Source organism: Chenopodium album, chromosome 20 (assembly GCF_948465745.1).
Source record: "Chenopodium album chromosome 20, dcCheAlbu1.1, whole genome shotgun sequence".
Taxonomy (NCBI): Eukaryota; Viridiplantae; Streptophyta; class Magnoliopsida; order Caryophyllales; family Amaranthaceae; genus Chenopodium; species Chenopodium album.
In genome coordinates, this window is record NC_137853.1 from 23,803,994 (window position 1) to 23,822,313 (window position 18,320).

The 18,320-nt window shown below is 41.9% G+C and overlaps 8 non-coding genes and 1 pseudogene across 8 annotated transcripts; all 9 read left to right on the top strand.

The window, feature by feature from the left end:
- Positions 1-369: 369 nt before the first annotated feature.
- Positions 370-488, top strand: LOC145599766 (5S ribosomal RNA). Its single transcript, XR_014104033.1, has one exon. It is a non-coding gene; the product is annotated as a 5S ribosomal RNA (ribosomal RNA).
- A 197-nt stretch (positions 489-685) lies between these two features.
- On the top strand, positions 686-804 carry LOC145599799 (5S ribosomal RNA). The gene has a single exon (XR_014104066.1). It is a non-coding gene; the product is annotated as a 5S ribosomal RNA (ribosomal RNA).
- Positions 805-1,000: 196 nt separating this feature from the next.
- LOC145599820 (5S ribosomal RNA) lies at positions 1,001-1,119 on the top strand (annotated as a pseudogene).
- Positions 1,120-1,316: 197 nt separating this feature from the next.
- LOC145599784 (5S ribosomal RNA) lies at positions 1,317-1,435 on the top strand. The gene has a single exon (XR_014104051.1). It is a non-coding gene; the product is annotated as a 5S ribosomal RNA (ribosomal RNA).
- A 196-nt stretch (positions 1,436-1,631) lies between these two features.
- On the top strand, positions 1,632-1,750 carry LOC145599816 (5S ribosomal RNA). Its single transcript, XR_014104082.1, has one exon. It is a non-coding gene; the product is annotated as a 5S ribosomal RNA (ribosomal RNA).
- Positions 1,751-1,947: 197 nt separating this feature from the next.
- LOC145599801 (5S ribosomal RNA) lies at positions 1,948-2,066 on the top strand. Its single transcript, XR_014104068.1, has one exon. It is a non-coding gene; the product is annotated as a 5S ribosomal RNA (ribosomal RNA).
- A 197-nt stretch (positions 2,067-2,263) lies between these two features.
- Positions 2,264-2,382, top strand: LOC145599806 (5S ribosomal RNA). Its single transcript, XR_014104073.1, has one exon. It is a non-coding gene; the product is annotated as a 5S ribosomal RNA (ribosomal RNA).
- A 197-nt stretch (positions 2,383-2,579) lies between these two features.
- On the top strand, positions 2,580-2,698 carry LOC145599814 (5S ribosomal RNA). The gene has a single exon (XR_014104080.1). It is a non-coding gene; the product is annotated as a 5S ribosomal RNA (ribosomal RNA).
- A 196-nt stretch (positions 2,699-2,894) lies between these two features.
- Positions 2,895-3,013, top strand: LOC145599808 (5S ribosomal RNA). The gene has a single exon (XR_014104074.1). It is a non-coding gene; the product is annotated as a 5S ribosomal RNA (ribosomal RNA).
- Positions 3,014-18,320: the final 15,307 nt, after the last annotated feature.

The following is an 18,320-nucleotide window of genomic DNA, read 5'->3' on the forward strand; positions in this document are numbered from 1 at the left end:
GAGTGACAGTTCTGAAGATACGTGGCGCCCCTTCCAGTGACACGTAGCGGACTCTGATTGGGCCAACTGGCCTAGGGTATTTTTAGAACTGTCACTCTCAAGAGAACAGTACACCCGAGCTCAGAATCCGAGCAGATAACCTTTTCATTCCGCACATTATTCTTCGGACCTTTACTAACTTAGGCTTCGAAAACGGACCACCGACCACTCGGTGCTCCATTGTTTTGCAGGTACAGGCGTCCAAGTGAGCATCCAATCTTAGTGTTGTAACTGTCCCAGGGACTCAAAATACCCCGAAACAGTTACGGCAATTTGAAAGAAACCAGAGGCGGGAAAGAGTATAAATACAAATTAGAGCGATAATTAAATGGGTGCGATCATACCAGCACTAATGCACCGGAACCCATCAGAACTCCGCAGTTAAGCGTGCTTGGGCGAGAGTAGTACTAGGATGGGTGACCTCCTAGGAAGTCCTCGTGTTGCACCCCTTTTGTGCCAGATTTGGAATATTTTTTCGTTTTTGGTTATTTTGCGATGGGAAACGGTTTGAGGCGCGTAGATCTCGAAAAAATAACCAATATGGAAAAAAAAATTTGATAGAGACGATCGGGCACAAATTTACGGCATTTTGAAAGAAACCAGAGGCGGGAAAGAGTATAAATACAAATTAGAGCGATAAGTAAATGGGTGCGATCATACCAGCACTAATGCACCGGATCCCATCAGAACTTCGCAGTTAAGCGTGCTTGTGCGAGAGTAGTACTAGGATGGGTGACCCCCTGGGAAGTCCTCGTGTTGCACCCCTTTTTTGCCAGATTTGGAATATTTTTTCGTTTGAAGTTATTTTGTGACGGGAAAAGGTTTGAGGCGCGTAGATCTCGAAAAAATATCCAATATGGAAAAAAAATTTGATTCGAACGATCGGGCACAAAGTTACGCCATTTTGAAAGAAACCAGAGGCGGGAAAGAGTACAAATACAAATTAGAGAGATAAGTAAATGGGTGCGATCATACCAGCACTAATGCACCGGATCCCATCCCAACGCCGCAGTTAAGCGTGCTTGTGCGAGAGTGGTACTAGGATAGGTGACCCCCTAGGAAGTCCTCGTGTTGCACCCCTTTTTTGCCAGATTTGGAACATTTTTTCGTTTTTGGTTATTTTGCGATTGGAAACGGTTTGAGGCGCGTAGATCTCGAACAAATAACCAATATGGAAAAAAAAATTTAATTCGGACGATCAGGCACAAAGTTAAGGCATTTTTAAAGAAACCAGAGGCGGGAAAGAGTATAAATACAAATTAGAGCGATAATTAAATGGGTGCGATCATACCAGCACTAATGCACCGGATCCCATCAGAACTCTGCAGTTAAGCGTGCTTGGGCGAGAGTAGTACTAGGATGGGTGACCCCCTGGGAAATCCTCGTGTTGTACCCTTTTTTTGCCAGATTTGGAATATTTTTTCGTTTTTAGTTATTTTGCGATGGGAAACGGTTTGAGGCGCGTAGATCTCGAAAAAATAACCAATATGGAAAAAAAAATTAATTCGGACGATCAGGCACAAAGTTACGACATTTTGAAAGAAACCAGAGGCGGGAAAGAGTATAAATACAAATTACAGCGATAAATAAACAGGTGCGATCATACCAGCACTAATGCACCGGATCCCATCAGAACTCCGCAGTTAAGCGTGCTTGGGCGGTAGTAGTGCTAGGATGAGTGACCTCCTGGGAAGTCCTCGTGTTGCACCCCTTTTTTGCCAGATTTGGAATATTTTTTCGTTTTTGGTTATTTTGCGATGGGAAACGGTTTGAGGCGTGTAGATCTCGAAAAAATAACCGATATGGAAAAAAAAATTTAATTCGGACGCTTTGGCACAAAGTTACAACATTTTGAAAGAAACCAGAGGCAGGAAAGAGTATAAATACAAATTAGAGCGATAATTAAATGGGTGCGATCATACCAGCACTAATGTACCGGATCCCATCAGAACTCCGCAGTTAAGCGTGCTTGGGCAAGAGTAGTACCAGGATGGGTGACCTCCTAGGAAGTCCTCGTGTTGCATCCCTTTTTTGCCAGATTTGGAATATTTTTTTGTTTTTGGTTATTTTGCGATGGGAAACGGTTTGAGGCCCGTAGATCTCAAAAAAATAACCAATATGGAAAAAGAAATTTAATTCGGACGATCGGGCACAAAGTTACGGCATTTTGAAAGAAACCAGAGGCGGAAAAGAGTATAAATACAAATTAGAGCGATAAATAAATGGGTGCGATCATACCTGCACTAATGCACCGGATCCCATCAGAACACCGCAGTTAAGCGTGCTTGGGCGATAGTAGTACTAGGATGGGTGACCTCCTGGGAAGTCTTCGTGTTGCACCCCTTTTTTGCCAGATTTGGAATATTTTTTCGTTTTTGGTTATTTTGCGATGGGAAACGGTTTGAGGCGCGTAGATCTCGAAAAAATAACCAATAAGGAAAAAAAAATTTAATTCGGACGATCGGGCACAAAGTTACGGCATTTTGAAAGAAACCAGAGGCGGGAAGGAGTATAAATACAAATTAGAGCGATAAGTAAATGGGTGCGATCATACCAGCACTAATGCACCGGATCCCATCAGAACTACGCAGTTAAACGTGTTTGGGCGAGAGTAGTACTAGGATGTGTGACCTCCTGGGAAGTCCTCGTGTTGCACCCCTTTTTTGCCAGATTTGGAATATTTTTTCGTTTTTGGTTATTTTGCGATGGGAAACGGTTTGAGGCGCGTAGATCTCGAAAAAATAACCAATATGGAAAAAAAATTTAATTCGGACGATCGGGCACAAAGTTACGGCATTTTGAAAGAAACCAGAAGCGGGAAAGAGTATAAATACAAATTAGAGCGATAAGTAAATGGGTGTGATCATATTAGCACTAATGCACCGGATCCCATCAGAACTCAGCAGTTAAGCGTGCTTGGGCGAGAGTAGTACTAGGATGGGTGACCTCTTGGGAAGTCCTCGTGTTGCACCCCTTTTTTGCCAGATTTGGAATATTTTTTCGATTTTGGTTATTTTGCGATGGGAAACGGTTTGAGGCGCGTAGATCTCGAAAAAATAACCAATATGGAAAAAAAAATTTAATTCGGACGATCGGGCACAAAGTTACGATATTTTGAAAGAAACGAGAAGCGGGAGAGAGTATAAATACAAATTAGAGCGATAAGTAAATGGGTTCGTTCATACCAGCACTAATGCACCGGATCCCATCAGAACTCTGCAGTTAAGCGTGCTTGGGCGAGAAAAATTTGTAACAAAACACAAGGAAAACAAAGAAAAATGAGAAGAAATGACCTCTTCCTCCTCTAGAGTTATATGATCACGATCTTGGGAGCTAGATACCAACACAAGGATTAAGACACGCATAGTTAAGGATCCAAAATACCGCTCAACAAAAGTGATGGAGGCTTGAACAATAAACGCTCACATGGGATATGAAAATAAGCAAATACCAACCAAGGGAATCCTATTCACTACGGAGAGCAACACCATCTTACCACTTTAATTTCTCGTGAACTAGGGGTTCAAACGTCCTCAAGAGTTCTAACCGGGCTACCTTAGCTTAAAATGTGTCTAGTTCAACCTTAAGCACTCTCAAACCGTGAAGACCCTCTTCAACTAGGAAGGTAAGCATTTAAAAATATGTCATTACGAAAGCATATAGGTCCACATGTCCAAATGAACGAGCAAATTCTCAATTTTCAAAAATTATTCTCTTGTCATGATCATGAATGTCACACAAAAGAAAGAAGAAAAGCAACACACAAAGAAAAAGGAAGAAATCAAAAAGGTTCATAAATGAGGCATGTAAATCATATAAATCCCAACCGACATACAATGATCGTTGAATACAACATCAACGATCCCAGGTTCCTTAGAACCAAATCAAACAACCTCGAACCATTCAACTCCTTCCTAAACTAACCTAAGCTATGCAACCAATCAAATATTTAAAGAGTTGAGAAGGAGAATTTGTCACCCAATTACGCTTTGCAAACGCAAATCCACAATCGTTGAAACTCCATTGCTCGGAAAAATTTGGGGAATGCGCCAATAAGCCCTACAAAATGTCAAAGTCCAAAACAACTCGGCAAATATTTAGTTAGTAGCAAGAGAAATATATACAAATAAATAAAGAGAAAGCAAAATAGAGAAAAGAAACTACTAAAGAAAAAGAACAAAGAAAAGAGGAAAATGTTTGGATTAAAGGGGAATTTGGATTTTCGAAAAAACGGGAGCCAAAACAACACAAGGTTTCATTAAAAACATCATCATCATCATTTTTTTTGAAAAGAGGGGAAGGAACCTTCCAAAAAGACACCTATTGGCCCAAATTTGCGCCCCATAAGGACGAAGCCCTTGAATGAAACAATGAATAAGCACCCCCCCACACTTGAACGGAAAACCGTCCTCGGTTTGAACAAAGTGGAAAATGGGGTGGGAGGAAGGGCTAAACTCGGCCCGAGGGCCCTAGTCCTCCATGTGCGAACTAGAGCCCTCTCCATATGGACGCCACTCGTATTCGACGTCGATAGGAGGGCCATGGGGGTCCCAACCACCGGTGTAACCCGGTGGAAAACCACGGTTCCGGTACAACTCTTGTTGGTAGTCCGGAAGAGGGTTAAAGGGAGGGGGCATCTCAAGAGGCTCGGATGTGTACATGGGGTAGTTGGGGTCCCCACTGTAATCACACCCCCCCGGTGCCTTGTAATTGTACCCCTCAGAGGTGGGGTAGTTCACTCGGGGGGCCCCTTGAGATGAAGGCCCGGACCAATAGGACCAAACCAGTTGACGGGGAGTGCCGTCAACATGCGGTTCCTCGTGAGAAGGAACCGGCCCCTGTTGGGGCGGAAAATACGGATAGTTCACCGGTGGGTCAAAGTGCCCTTGGTTTACATGCCAATCATAAATGTTGGCATTGTAAACCGAGTACCCATCGGCGGCCTCCGTCAACCGGTTAACTTGCATAGAAAGGTTTTAGAAAGCACGTTCAAGGTTAAAATAAGAAGAGGAAGAGGCCATACCTCCCTCGCTAGAGGAGGGGACGCGCAAACCTTGGGATCCGTCCCCATATTGGAAACCTTGAAGTTGAAACCCTTGTTGTTGTTGTTGATGAAATTGTTGTTGTTGAAATTGCTGTTGTTGTTGGAATTTTTGTGGTTGTTCTTCTTGTTGTTCTTCTTGATGCTCTTGTTGTTGTTGTTGTTGTTGTTGTTGTTGATGCCGCTCGCGGACAATCATGTTTCACTCACCTCCAAGAGCGTTGGGAAGGACACCATTGTCCATGGGAATCTTCCACACATTCCTTGTGTTCCGCTCCAAGGAAGTGCGGCTCGGGAACGGAAGAATGCAATGGTGCACCCGCTCAACGCACCAATCGTGGAAGTTGTTCACATCGTTGGTCGGTTGGATGAAGACCGACTTCCGCATGTATGAGATGTCCACGAACATATCCTTGTCTTTTCTCACCCTTGTGCAAAAAGGGAAAAGAACCTCACCCCCTAACTTCGAGGCGATCCTTGTAATCATCCCACCTAAGGCAATCTCTCCCGTCTTGTTCCCATTCTTAATTGCCTCACAACAGAGCACAAACCAGTACCCCATGTTGAGCCGCCCACTCAACTCCTCCTTTGTGGTGACCGAAAGAGTGAAGAGCTCTTCATGAGAGAGCTTGCTCAAGTCTTTTTTGCTAAACACCGCAAACCCCAAGATGCGGTGTAGGATGCGGAGTACCGGATGGATAATTTGGCTAGCCATCAAGTACCAAGTACTAAACTCATCCATGTCGGTAATTGTCCGCCACCAACGGAAAGCGTCGTACTCGGGGAAGAGCTCGGTGGATGGGGCAAGAAGATCGGCGTCGGGGTTAAAGTCTAGGAGTTCATTTAGACGCCGAAGAGAGATGACATGGCGGGCATTGAAGAGTTGGAAGGAGATTTGGAACTCGTTGTTTCCAACGGGTTCCTTCTCAAAGGAAGCTAGGAACTCGTAGGTGGGTTCCTTGAAGGTTGGGTATTGGTGTTGGATGAACTTACTCATCCCAAGGTTATCAAGAAGGGACCGAAGGTCCTCATCTATCCCCAAGTCACGCATTGACCGTTGGTAGTAGTGTCGGGTGGGGTTTAGTTTGCATTTGAGGAGTGTTTGATGGATGGGAGCATGGTGTCGGTTCACAAATTTTAAGGTAGGAAGAGAGGTTTGTTCTTGGTTAAGATTTTGAGAGGAGGGTTGGGGTTCATCAATGGTTATTCTAGGCTCTTTCCTGCTCCTTCTCCTACCACTCATCTTCACCAACTGTACTCAACAACCAAAAAAGATACCGAGAACACCAAGGAGTGATTCCAACACTCAAGAATACCGAATCCTTCCCACAACAACAACAACAATTGAAGCCTTTGATCTTGTTATTTGAAAAGGGGTTAGGAGCAACAACTTTCCAAGATACAAATAACTCTAGACACCTAAAAATGTATCCCCAAAAACCAAACCCGATGATGAACTACCTTTTACCGCCATTATTGGTCGAGTTGAGTATGTAATCTTTAGAGTGCTTAAATCCATGTTCCATTCAATAAATTTCATAAAACAATCCAATTCATATCACATTTTCCCAAATCATAACTTATTTTCCTCATTTCGTGCCTTTAAACCCAAAATAATTCATTTCATGTCCATTAAAATAATTCATTTAGTGTCCTTTTGATAAAACGTTTAGACCAGTTTATTTTGGTCCATAATCTGGGTCCAATGATTAAATATTTGGATGGGGCTTGAAAAGAGCTTTCCAACGATATATTATAAGCCCAAATCCGAGTTGTAACAAATAAGTTATGGCCAAAATACTAAACTGGGTCTAAATCGAACCTAAGCCCACCTTACCTACGACCCAATGATCATGTGGAGGGTCCAAAGGATTTAATCTCATTCCTAATCCAATTAGGACTAATTGGAAGCTTCTATAAGTTTCTAAAATATCTTAATTATCCTTTTTGAAAAGATAAGATTAAAGAGTTTAAAATTGAATAAAACTTTTCTTTTTGAAAGTCCTAATTCTATTCGAATTGAAAGACGTTCAAAGATTGTCAGATATTATTTTCGTGCTTCATAGTTTTTATCTGATTCTTAGATGGTTGGATAGCTCTTAAAAAAAAAACAATTGCCAAACTAAACACAAGGTACACCAATGACTTGAGGCACCTTTGCAACCCTGTCATTCCCCTTAAACCATTTCAATCACATATCCATTTCTTCATCAACCACTTTGAGCCTCGTCTAACGTTTGGCCTTTATTTCTTCAACCCACATTCACTTAACCCAGGGATGGAAATATGTGCAATTTGTGTAACAGTAAGAAAGCAAGTTCAAATAATAAAAAAAAAAAAACAGTGTCTAAAGGCAAGTGTTCCAATGTCTTTGATATGAACACGTCTCGAATTGCGTCTCTCATCGAGTGCTTGGTACCGTGCCTGAGAAACATGAATGCTAAGTGAGTGATGGACCGCATGATCCGGGATTGCCTACATTGATTCAAAAGAATTATAAAAGCAAAAAAAAAAAAAAAAAACTTGCGAATTCAAAATTTTCAAATACACAATTGCATATCTTGGGGGCTTCTCTCGGGTCTTGAGCCTTTTTACCCCTTTCTTCCTTAAACTACCAGCTTAACCACATTACTACCCTCAAAAGACCTCTTTGAGATGTACATGCACTTGTGCAAAGTTCAGTTAGAGCTACGTTCGGCCTGATTCCTAACGAATACGTAGGCAACCTCACATTGAGGTGCGGCCACATTCATATTCATATCTATGCATGATTAAGTCAAAGAATATCCAATGCTTATCCCTTACCATTTAGAACTAGACTTGGGGGCTTGAACCCACATCACTTAGCTTACCCAACCTAATGAGAGTCATCATCTTTGACTCTTCTCACATCTATTTCCATCACCACAACCTTTGCATCCAACCTTAGTATCACTTTCACACACTTCACTCACACATACATAGCCATACCATCCTTCCCTTTAAGAACCCTTTATCATGAAATCTTGTTTCAACACTGTGCATGTTATCATCTTTCAAGACAACATTCATTAGAAAAAACATTATATACTTTCTTAGCTTCCTAACTTGAGAAATATTCATTGTTTCATGCATCGCATAATGTGCTGAGCAACATTTATATATAAGTCAGTTGGTCAAGTCAATCATAGTATATACGAGTACTTTGGCAAATTTTATTTTGTAGGTTTCAACTACAGCCCACGTCCGGGGACAAGCGGACCATCTACAGCCCACGTCTGGGGACAAGCGGACCAACTACAGCCCACGTCCGGGGACAAGCGGACCAACTACAGCCCACATCCGGGGACAAGCGGATCATCTACAACCCACGTTCGGGGACAAGCGAACCAATTACATCCCACGTCCGGGGACAAGCGGACCATTTACAGCCCACGTCCGAGGACAAGCGGACCAACTACAGCCCACGTCCGGGGACAAGCGAATCATCTACAACCCACGTTCGAGGACAAGCGAACCAATTACATCCCACGTCCGGGGACAAGCGGACCATCTGCAGCCCACGTTCGGGGACAAGTGAACCATCTACAGCCCATGTCCGGGGACAAGCGGACCATCTGCAGCCCACGTTCGGGGACAAGCGAACCATCTACAGCCCACGTCCGGGGACAAGCGGACCATCTGCAGCCCACGTTCGGGGACAAGCGAACCATCTACAGCCCACATCTGGGGACAAGCGGACTAACTACAGCCCACGTTCGGGGACAATCGAACCACCATCATTTCACGGCGCAAGGTTCTCGATACACAGAGACTTGCAATATCATTATCAGACAAGTTTTTCCTCAAGCATGGAAAATTGTCATCTATCGACTTTCCTCAAGCATGGAAAGTATCATCCGGTGGGTTTCTTCAAGCATAGAAAGCTACCAAATTCATCAGTCAACTTTCCTCAAGCATGGAAAGTATCATCCGGTGGGTTTCTTCAAGCATAGAAAGCTACCAAATTCATCAGTCAACTTTCCTCAAGCATGGAAAGTATCATCCGGTGGATTCCTTCAAGCATAGGAAGCTACCAAACTCATTTGTCACCGATACACTGGTGTCAGATATGCATTCTATCCCTTTACTGTTTTATTTGTGGAACTAACATTTTTCTGCAGGTATCGGCGTATACAGAGTGATTTAGGATCGCAGAACGTCTTAAATCATTCTCCGTCCCTATCGACTACTTTGACTATCGTTTTCGAAACTGACGTTTCTACAAACTCAGTCAAAGTGGGGGCTTCTGTAGACACCTAAAAATGTCTCTCCAAAACCAAGCCCGATGATGAACAACTTTTCACCGCCATTATTGGTCGGGTTGAGTATGTAATCTTTAGAGTGCTTAAATCCATGTTCATTCCCAATACATTTCATAAACCAACCCGATTCCTAACCCATTTCACCAAACCATAACTTAATTTTCTCATTTCATGTCTTTAAACCCAAAATAATTCATTTCGTGTCCATTAAAATCATTCATTTCGTGTCCTTTTTTTAAAAACGTTTAGACCAGTTATTTTGGTCCAAAATCTGGGTCCAATTGTTAAATGGTTGTATGGGGCTTTAAAAGAGCTTTCCAATGATATATTATAAGCCCAAATCCGAGTTATAACGAATAAGTTATGGCTAAAATACTAAACTGAGTGTAAATCGAACCTAAACCCACCTTACCTACGACCCAATGATCATGTAGAGGGTCCAAAGGTTTAAATCCCAGTCCTAATATAATTAGGATTAATTGGAAGCTTCTACAAGTTTCTAAAATATCTTAATTATCCTTTTTGAAAAGATAAGATTAAAGCATTTGAAATTGAATAAAACTTTTCTTTGTGAAAGTCCTAATTCTATTCGAATTGAAAGACGTTCAAAGATTGACAGATATTATTTTCGTGCTTCATAGTTTTTATCTAATTTTTATATTGTTGGATAGCTCTTGAAATTTTATTTCCAAATGATATATTATAATATTAATTCCGAGCTATAACGAAAAAGATATGAGCGAAATACGAAACTCTATCCAAAACTGACACCGTCCCACTATTTCGGCCATATCTTTTATTCTAAAAAATATTTCAATATGATTCTAATTGGGTTAGAAAGTAGACTTCAAGAGATTTCCAACGATATCTTATGCATCTTATTCCAATTTTTGGATCCAAAGATATGATAAAAACAAAAACCGCAAAAACTGCTGTCTATCGCAAGAGTTTTATCCGATTCGAATTCTTATCTTTTCTTGATTCGACCCCCTCTTTTTTCCCTATAAATAGAGGTCATATATCCCATTTTTCAATAATCAACAACCTTGATCATCAAATCATTCTCTCTTCCTCTCTCCTACACCAAAAATCATTCTCTCTCCCTACACCAAAAATCATTCTCTCTCCCTACACCAAAAATATTCTCTCCTCTCTCTCTTGCTCTAGCCTAAACCCTAGCCACCCTATTCTCTCATTTTATATCACTTAAGCACTCCAAGGAGTCCATACTTGACCCGAAGTTCTATACTTAAACCAAGGCGTGAAAGGTAGAATTAACTAAGGGTTTGGACCAAATCAACTCTACTTTTTTAGTTAATTTAATTTACAGTTGATTTATTATTTATTGAAGTTACTAACAGTTTATTCATGATGTAGCAATTCAAGGAAATGCGGAAAGTGAGTAATTAATCACTTAATTATTCTTATTTTTATTTTCTTATTGCTAGTATCATGATTAGGGTTATTATTATTTGATTTGACTAACGCTATTATTGTTAAATTTTCTTAAAGGGAATATGTAATTGAAAATCACGCCTAATAAGATAATTTGGACAACCGGCTTAGGATTCTCTTAATCTTATTATAAATTGAAGTGATCACCAAATTTTTAGAATAATGTGTTGCATTAATATTCAACCAATTTAGCATAATAATAGTTTGGAGCGAATTGAATTTTGTTTGTATGCCTTTGAGATCACAGGAATGCTTTTCGCAATAAGAATCGAGTAGAGGCCAATACGGGCGAATGTGACTTCATGACTCACTTTGTACTATCATCCCCGATCCTCCTTTCGTGGTTCCGAACCATATGGAGTTAGTAATCTCATGGATTATGAATGGGGTGTAACCTTCACGGGTCAATCGTTGTTGCCTTCGTTGTCCCTTAATCGTGGTTGCCTTTTATGATCCGTGAACGGTTTACAAGTTCCTTAAAACTTGTTGGCGGCTCCCTACTTTCCTTGTCCCTAATCGTTGTCCCTAATCGTAATGTCAATTCCCACTTCCTATGAGTGCCAAGCATATTCACAACATGCTTTACGTAGGCGCACTTCAAACGACACTTACAATAACACAAGAAAGAAACAACTATGACCAACAATATTCGACGCCAAAATTTGCAACACTCAATCAGTAAAGAGACAATCACTAAGCAATTTTCAACATCAAGCATCAAAAACTTTATTAAGCATCAAAAACTCTCAAAATCATTCATTTTCAATTCCACATGCATTAACAATTTTCAATGCTCAATATCAAGCTAGTAATTACTCACAAAATCTTCAAGTTCCAAATTAAGTAATTGCTAGGCAAAATGCATAAAAACAACAATATTCATCAACAATACTCACAAATCACCAAGAAATTCACAACAAATTCCACAATTAGAAGCAAAACTACCTCAAAATCACACAAAATTCATACAAGCTCAATTTTTGCTTAACAATCCTAAAACATGATATTATCTAATGAATTAAAGCCACAAAGTAATCAAGGATTAGGATTATACCACAATTGAAGAGCTTAAAAACCTCCAAGAGCCCTCACGCACCACCACCTCGACCACCAAAGAGCCACCCCAAATTTGGTGAAAAATGGATGATTTTGAGAGGGGAAAGTGATGAATTTGTGAGAAAAGTGAGGGAATGTAAGGGATTTGATGAAATTTCAAGGAAATAAGTGAGATTAGAGGGGATTTGGGAGGTTAGGGTTTGAGTTCTTGAGGAGAGAGAGTGAGAATCGTGATTATGAGTTGTGAGAATGATGAAAGAAACGGGAAAAAGAACACTTAAGCCCCGATAAACCCAGATCTGCGCGCCCGTGCAGGTATACTGCGCGTCCGCGCAGATGTAGCACACACATCGCGCAAAACTTTCTGCCAGAATCTGGAATTTTGCCTTAAATCTGCGCGGGTTCTCACAGGCCTCTGCGCCCGCACACCCTTTACTTACGCGCCCGCACAGATGTCGTGCACAAGGCGCGCATATGTTTCTGCCAGTTTCTGTTTTGCTGAGCTTCCATGTGCGCGGGTTCTCCCAGGCCTGCGCGCCCGTGCACAGGGTCTTCATCAAAGTACTCTCTTTAAATGCTCCTCACTCACTTCCAAGTCTCCAAACCCCAACTTAGCTCCATATATAACACCAAACGGCCTCCAAATTCCCTCCAAACACGCACCAAAGATGCAAGTGCCTACAAGAATAGAGAAAAACGGAAGCCATAAGACAAAAATCAAACCAACAACCTACCAAAAACATAGAAAATAGAGAAGAAAAGGATTCAAAAGCCTGGTTGCCTCCCTGGAGTGCTTCTTTATAAGGTCATTAGCTTGACCATGATGAAAATCCATTCAAAAGGGTGGCTTAGGACCCAAAGGGTCTAGCCTCAAACACTCAATCACACCAACTTCCTCCTTGCAGAAATAGTGCTTCAAACGAGAGCTGTTCACCATGAATTTGTTTCCGTCGGCATCCAACTCAAAAGAACCATAGGGAGTGGTCTTTGATATAACGAAAGGCCCCGACCACTTGGATTTGAGCTTGCCCGGGAACAAGCGAAGCCTTGAGTTGAAGAGTAAGACTTTGTCCCCAACTTTGAAGCTCTTGTTCCAGATATGTTGGTCGTGCCACTTTTTTGTCTTCTCCTTGTAGACTCTTGAGTTTTCATAGGCATCATCTCTAAGCTCCTCGAGCTCGTCGAGCTTCAACAACCTCTTTTTACCCGCCAACGACAAATCCATGTTTAGCTCTTTGATGGCCCACCAAGCTTTGTATTCTAGCTCGACCGGCAAGTAGCAAGCCTTCCCATACACCAACCTATAGGGGGTTGTACCAATGGGAGTCTTGTATGCCGTTCGAAGAGCCCAAAGAGTATCATCAAGCTTTAGGGACCAATCTTTCCTTGATTTGTTTACCATCCTCTCGAGGATATTCTTGATTTCTCGATTTGACACTTCCACTTGACCTTGCGTTTGAGGATGGTAGGGTAGACCGACCTTGTGATGAACACTATATTTCTTGAGGAGAGCTTCCAATTGCTTTTTGGCAAAATGAGACCCTCCGTCACTGATTAGAACTCTCGGCACCCAAAACCTAGGAAAAATTATCTTCTTGAGAAGCTTGAGTACCACTTTGTGGTCATTGGTAGGAGAGGGTATAGCTTCTATCCACTTCGTCACATAGTCAACCGCTACCAAGATGTATAGGTTCCCACATGAAGAAACGAACGGACCCATGAAATCCACTCCCCACACATCGAAAGGCTCCACCTCTAGAATTCCTTGTTGAGGCATCTCGTCCCTCTTAGTGATGCCACCACTTCTTTGGCATCGGTCACATTGCATGATGAATTTGTGAGTATCCTTGTGCATTGAAGGCCACCAAAGTAGAGATTGGGAAATTTTTGCTACCGTCTTGTCAACACCACCATGTCCCCCACATGGTAGTGAGTGACAATGCTCAAGGACCCCCTCAATTTCATGGTCGGGGACACATTTCCTAAAAAGACCATCACCACATTGCTTAAAAAGGTAGGGATCATTCCAAAAATATCTCCTCACTTCTTTGAAGAACTTTTTCTTTTGTTGAGAGGAAAATTCTGGAGGCACAACCCCACAAGCAAGATAGTTGGCAATATCCGCATACCAAGGTGTAGAAGTCGCTACCATAGCCATTAGAGCCTCGATCCCTATCTCATCATTGATCGGAACATCCTCCTTGTTCTCAAATGGAAGCCTAGACAAGTGATCCGCCACATAATTCTCCGCTCCCTTTTTGTCTCTCATTTCCATGTGAAAGTCTTGAAGAGAGAGAACCCAACGGATCAAGCGAGGTTTCTCTTCCTTCTTAGTCATGAGGTATCGCACCGCGATGTGATCCGTGTACACAATGACTTTGGAACATATGAGATAGGACTGGAACTTATCAAATGCAAAGACCACGGCTAGCATCTCCTTCTCCGTTGTTGTATAGTTCTTTTGAGCTTCATCAAGAGTCCTACTTGCATAGTAGATGACACATGATTTCCCTTCCTTCTTTTGACCAAGGACGGCACCTACTGCAAAATCACTCGCATCGCACATTAGCTCAAAAGGCAAGCTCCAATCTGGAGCTTGCACAACAGGAGAAGAGATGAGAGCTTCCTTGAGCTTACGAAATGCCTCAAGGCAAGCCTCATCAAAGCTAAAAACAACATCTTTCTTGAGTAATTCGGTCAAAGGTTTGGCGATTGAGGAGAAATCTTTTATAAACCTCCGGTAGAAACCGGCATGCCTAAGAAAAGCACGTACTCCCGTGACGGAAGTAGGAGGGGGTAATCTCTCAATCACCGAAACTTTGGCCGGATCAACCTCAATGCCATTTTTTGAAACTTTATGACCGAGGAAAATGCCCTCCTTGACCATAAAATGGCACTTTTCCCAATTTAAAACCAAACTCGTCTCTTGACACATTTGCAAAACTTTTTCAAGGTTAAAAAGACAAGTGTCAAAAGACGAGCCACCAACACTAAAATCATCCATGAAATCCTCAATTTCTTTTTCAAGCATTTCAGAGAAAATGGAAGTCATGCATCTTTGAAAAGTCGAGGGAGCATTGCATAATCCGAATGGCATTCTTCGGTATGCAAATGTCCCATATGGACATGTGAAAGTAGTTTTCTCTTAATCGCTTGGATGGATAGGGATTTGGAAAATCCGGAATATCCATCCAAGAAGCAAAAGAAAGCGTGGTGAGAAAGCCTTTCAAGCATTTGGTCCATGAAAGGGAGAGGAAAATGATCTTTCTTGGTGTTTTTGTTCAATCTTCTATAATCAATAGACATTCTCCACCCGGTCACCGTCCGGGTGGAGATTTCCTCTCCCTTTTCATCCTTTACAATGGTCATTCCACCTTTTTTGGGAACCACATGAACCGGGCTCACCCACTTGCTATCGGAGATAGCATAGATGATGCCCGCCTCACGTAGTTTCAAAATTTCTTTCTTGACAACCTCTTGGAGGTTGGGGTTCAATCTCCTTTGAGGTTCAATGGAGGTGGAATGATCATCCTCAAGATGAATACGATGCATGCAAAGAGAAGGACTAATTCCCTTGATATCATCAATGCTATACCCTATCACATCCTTGTATTTTCTCAAAACATCAAGCAATTTTTTCAAATTAAGTTCATCAAGGGTAGCATTGACAATAATAGGGTATTTTTCCTCCTCATCAAGATAAGCATATTCAAAGAAGGGGGGAGGGGCTTTAGTTCTACCTTGGGAGGAGGCTTGGAACTCTCCTCTGATTTTTCCTCCATTGATTCAAGCTCGATCTTGCCTTGTTCATCAACTTCCTCCTTTGAGGATTCCTCCATTGCCATGACAAATTCTTTGGCTTCTTGAGAGTGGAACTCTTCATTGCATGTTAGAGCTTCCACAATTGGATCTTGAGGCTTCATCATAACCCTTCCCAAACGGTCCAACTCCTCATTCACAACATCAACACGGTAGCACCTTTCAACCATAGGGGTCTTTAGCAACTTGGAGAACTCAAAAACTATCTTCTCATCGGCCACTTCACATGTGATGGTGTTGTTTTTGCAATTGATGACTGCCCCCAAAGTCTTAAGAGCTTCCCGACCCAAGATCAAGGGTGTATCCACATCTTCCTCCATGTCCATCACTACAAAGTCACAAGGCACATAGATGTGTCCCACTTGAATTGGAATATCCTCAAGTTCTCCACAAGGTAACTTCACCAAGCGGTCGGCTAGTTGAATGGTCTTCCTTGTTGGGATCATCTCAATATTGAGTTTTTGAGCAATGGATAAGGGGATTAGACTAATACTTGGTCCAAGATCGGCCAATGCACCCCTAGCTTCCATGTTTCCAATTTTCACCGGCAAAGTGAAACTCCCCGGATCTTTCTCCTTCTTGGGCATTTTATGTTGAACAAGAGCACTCACTTGGTGTGGAAGGGTGATAAGCTCATCATTGAGCTTCCTTTTGTTGGTGAGGATGTCCTTAAGAAATTTGGAGTAAGATGGCATTTGTGTCACTACTTCAAGAAAAGGGAGATTGATGTGCAAGTTCTTCATCACACTTAGAAATTTTGCAAACTTGTCATTCAACTTCCTCTCCGCAAGCCTACTTGGAAAAGGAACCGGTCCATCAAGGTTCCTAGTCTCACTAGGAATTGAAGTTGTCTTCTCGCTGTTGAGCTTCTTCTTCTCCGAACTTCCTTCGACCTCATCAACTTTTTCCTCCTCACCTCTCCTATCTTCATTCACACTCTCTTCTCCTCCCTTCTTTCCCTCACTATCCCCCTCATTTGGACCATCATAGGAAGTTCTCGACCTTAAAGTGATTGCCTTGCATGTATCGGGTTTTTGGTTGTGAGATGGGTTAGGTTGTGGTTGTCCGGGTAGAGTTGATGGTGAATTGAAAGGAGTCCTCTCGGCTAATTGAGCTAGTTGTGAATCAACCATCTTGTTGTGTGCCCTTATTTCTTGCATTTGTTGCCCAAAAGTTTTCATTTGTGAATGCATAGCTTGAAGGAGTTGTGTGGGTGTTGGCTCCGCTTGAGGTGCTTGTTCTTGATTTCTTTGGGGCCCTTGGGTTTGATTGTTGTATTGGTTTTGGTTGTTGTATTGGTTTTGGTTATTGTATTGGTTGTTCCTTGGGTAGCTTCCTCTTGGGTTTTGGTTTTGAGATGGAGGTGGATTTTGGTATTGGGGGTTGGAATTGTAAGAGGGTTGAGCTTGTTGGCCCCATTGTTGAGGTTGAGATGCAAACCCGAGTGGTGGTTGTCTCCAAGCTACTCCACCACCACCTCCTCTAAAACCGTCTTGTCTTGTGTTGTATGCCGCCACATTTTCGGGGCTCAAACCTCCACAATAAGATGTATCATGGTTCGTTCCTCCACAATTTTGACATGAGAAAGAGTTGACTTGAGAAGAGCTTGCTCCACCACTTGAGCTTGCATTAACACTTGTGTTCAACTTTGAAAGCCCTTTTGTGAGTTGCTCAATTTGATGTTGCAATTGATCGACCTTCTCCAATTCATACATCCCACCTTTCTTCGGTGCACTCCTTCTTCTACCTCCCCAAGAGTAGTTCTTTGCTACCTCCTCGATTGTTGCTTCCACTTGATTTTGAGGGATCTTGATTAGTTGACCACCCGCATCCAAATTGGCTCTAGACATGGGCTCCAAACCATCGTAGAAAACCCCATGAGCAAACTTTGATTGTATTCATGGTGAGGACATGTTTGTACCAACTCTTTGATTGTATTCATGGTGAGGACATGATTGTAGAACCTGAAAATTGCTCCGATTGAACCATTCTTGTATATTGGGGATGAATTGTGAAGTTGGTCTCCGTGACGGGTAACAAAATCCCTCCCGTGAGCTCATAATCCTCCAGATTCCGAACTCACGAAATAAAACATCATCTTCTTGTCCCGCCATTGATTCACTTTGCGAACTAGAAGAGTAAGAATCACTCCCACTATCAATTATAGCACCAAGTCCTCTTCCTTCTTCTTGAAAAAGCCTACGGATTTGTCTTAAAGTTCGGTTGATTTCTTGGTCAATTTGATGGGTAGGTGGTCCTTGAGATATTCTAAGCATTCACCAAAGCTAAGCAAACAATTAGCAATGACAAGTATGATAGAACAAAACAAAACAAAAAGAAAGCAATTAAAATTACTCTAACAAAAGCAAATTAGACAACAAACAAGCCACTTCCCCGGCAACGGCGCCAAAATTTGATCGGGCTAAGATAGGTCGTTAAGCTATTAACCCTAATCAAATAAACAAATTATAAAACCTAGACTTTACACTAAACTAGTTAGTGGCAAGCAAGGGTCGATCCACTGAGGAAGCTTTCTCATTTAATATCAAAATCACCATGCAAGAGTAAGAAAGGGATATATTTTGTAGGAAATTGGAATATAGACACTAGAACTATAAATAAACAAG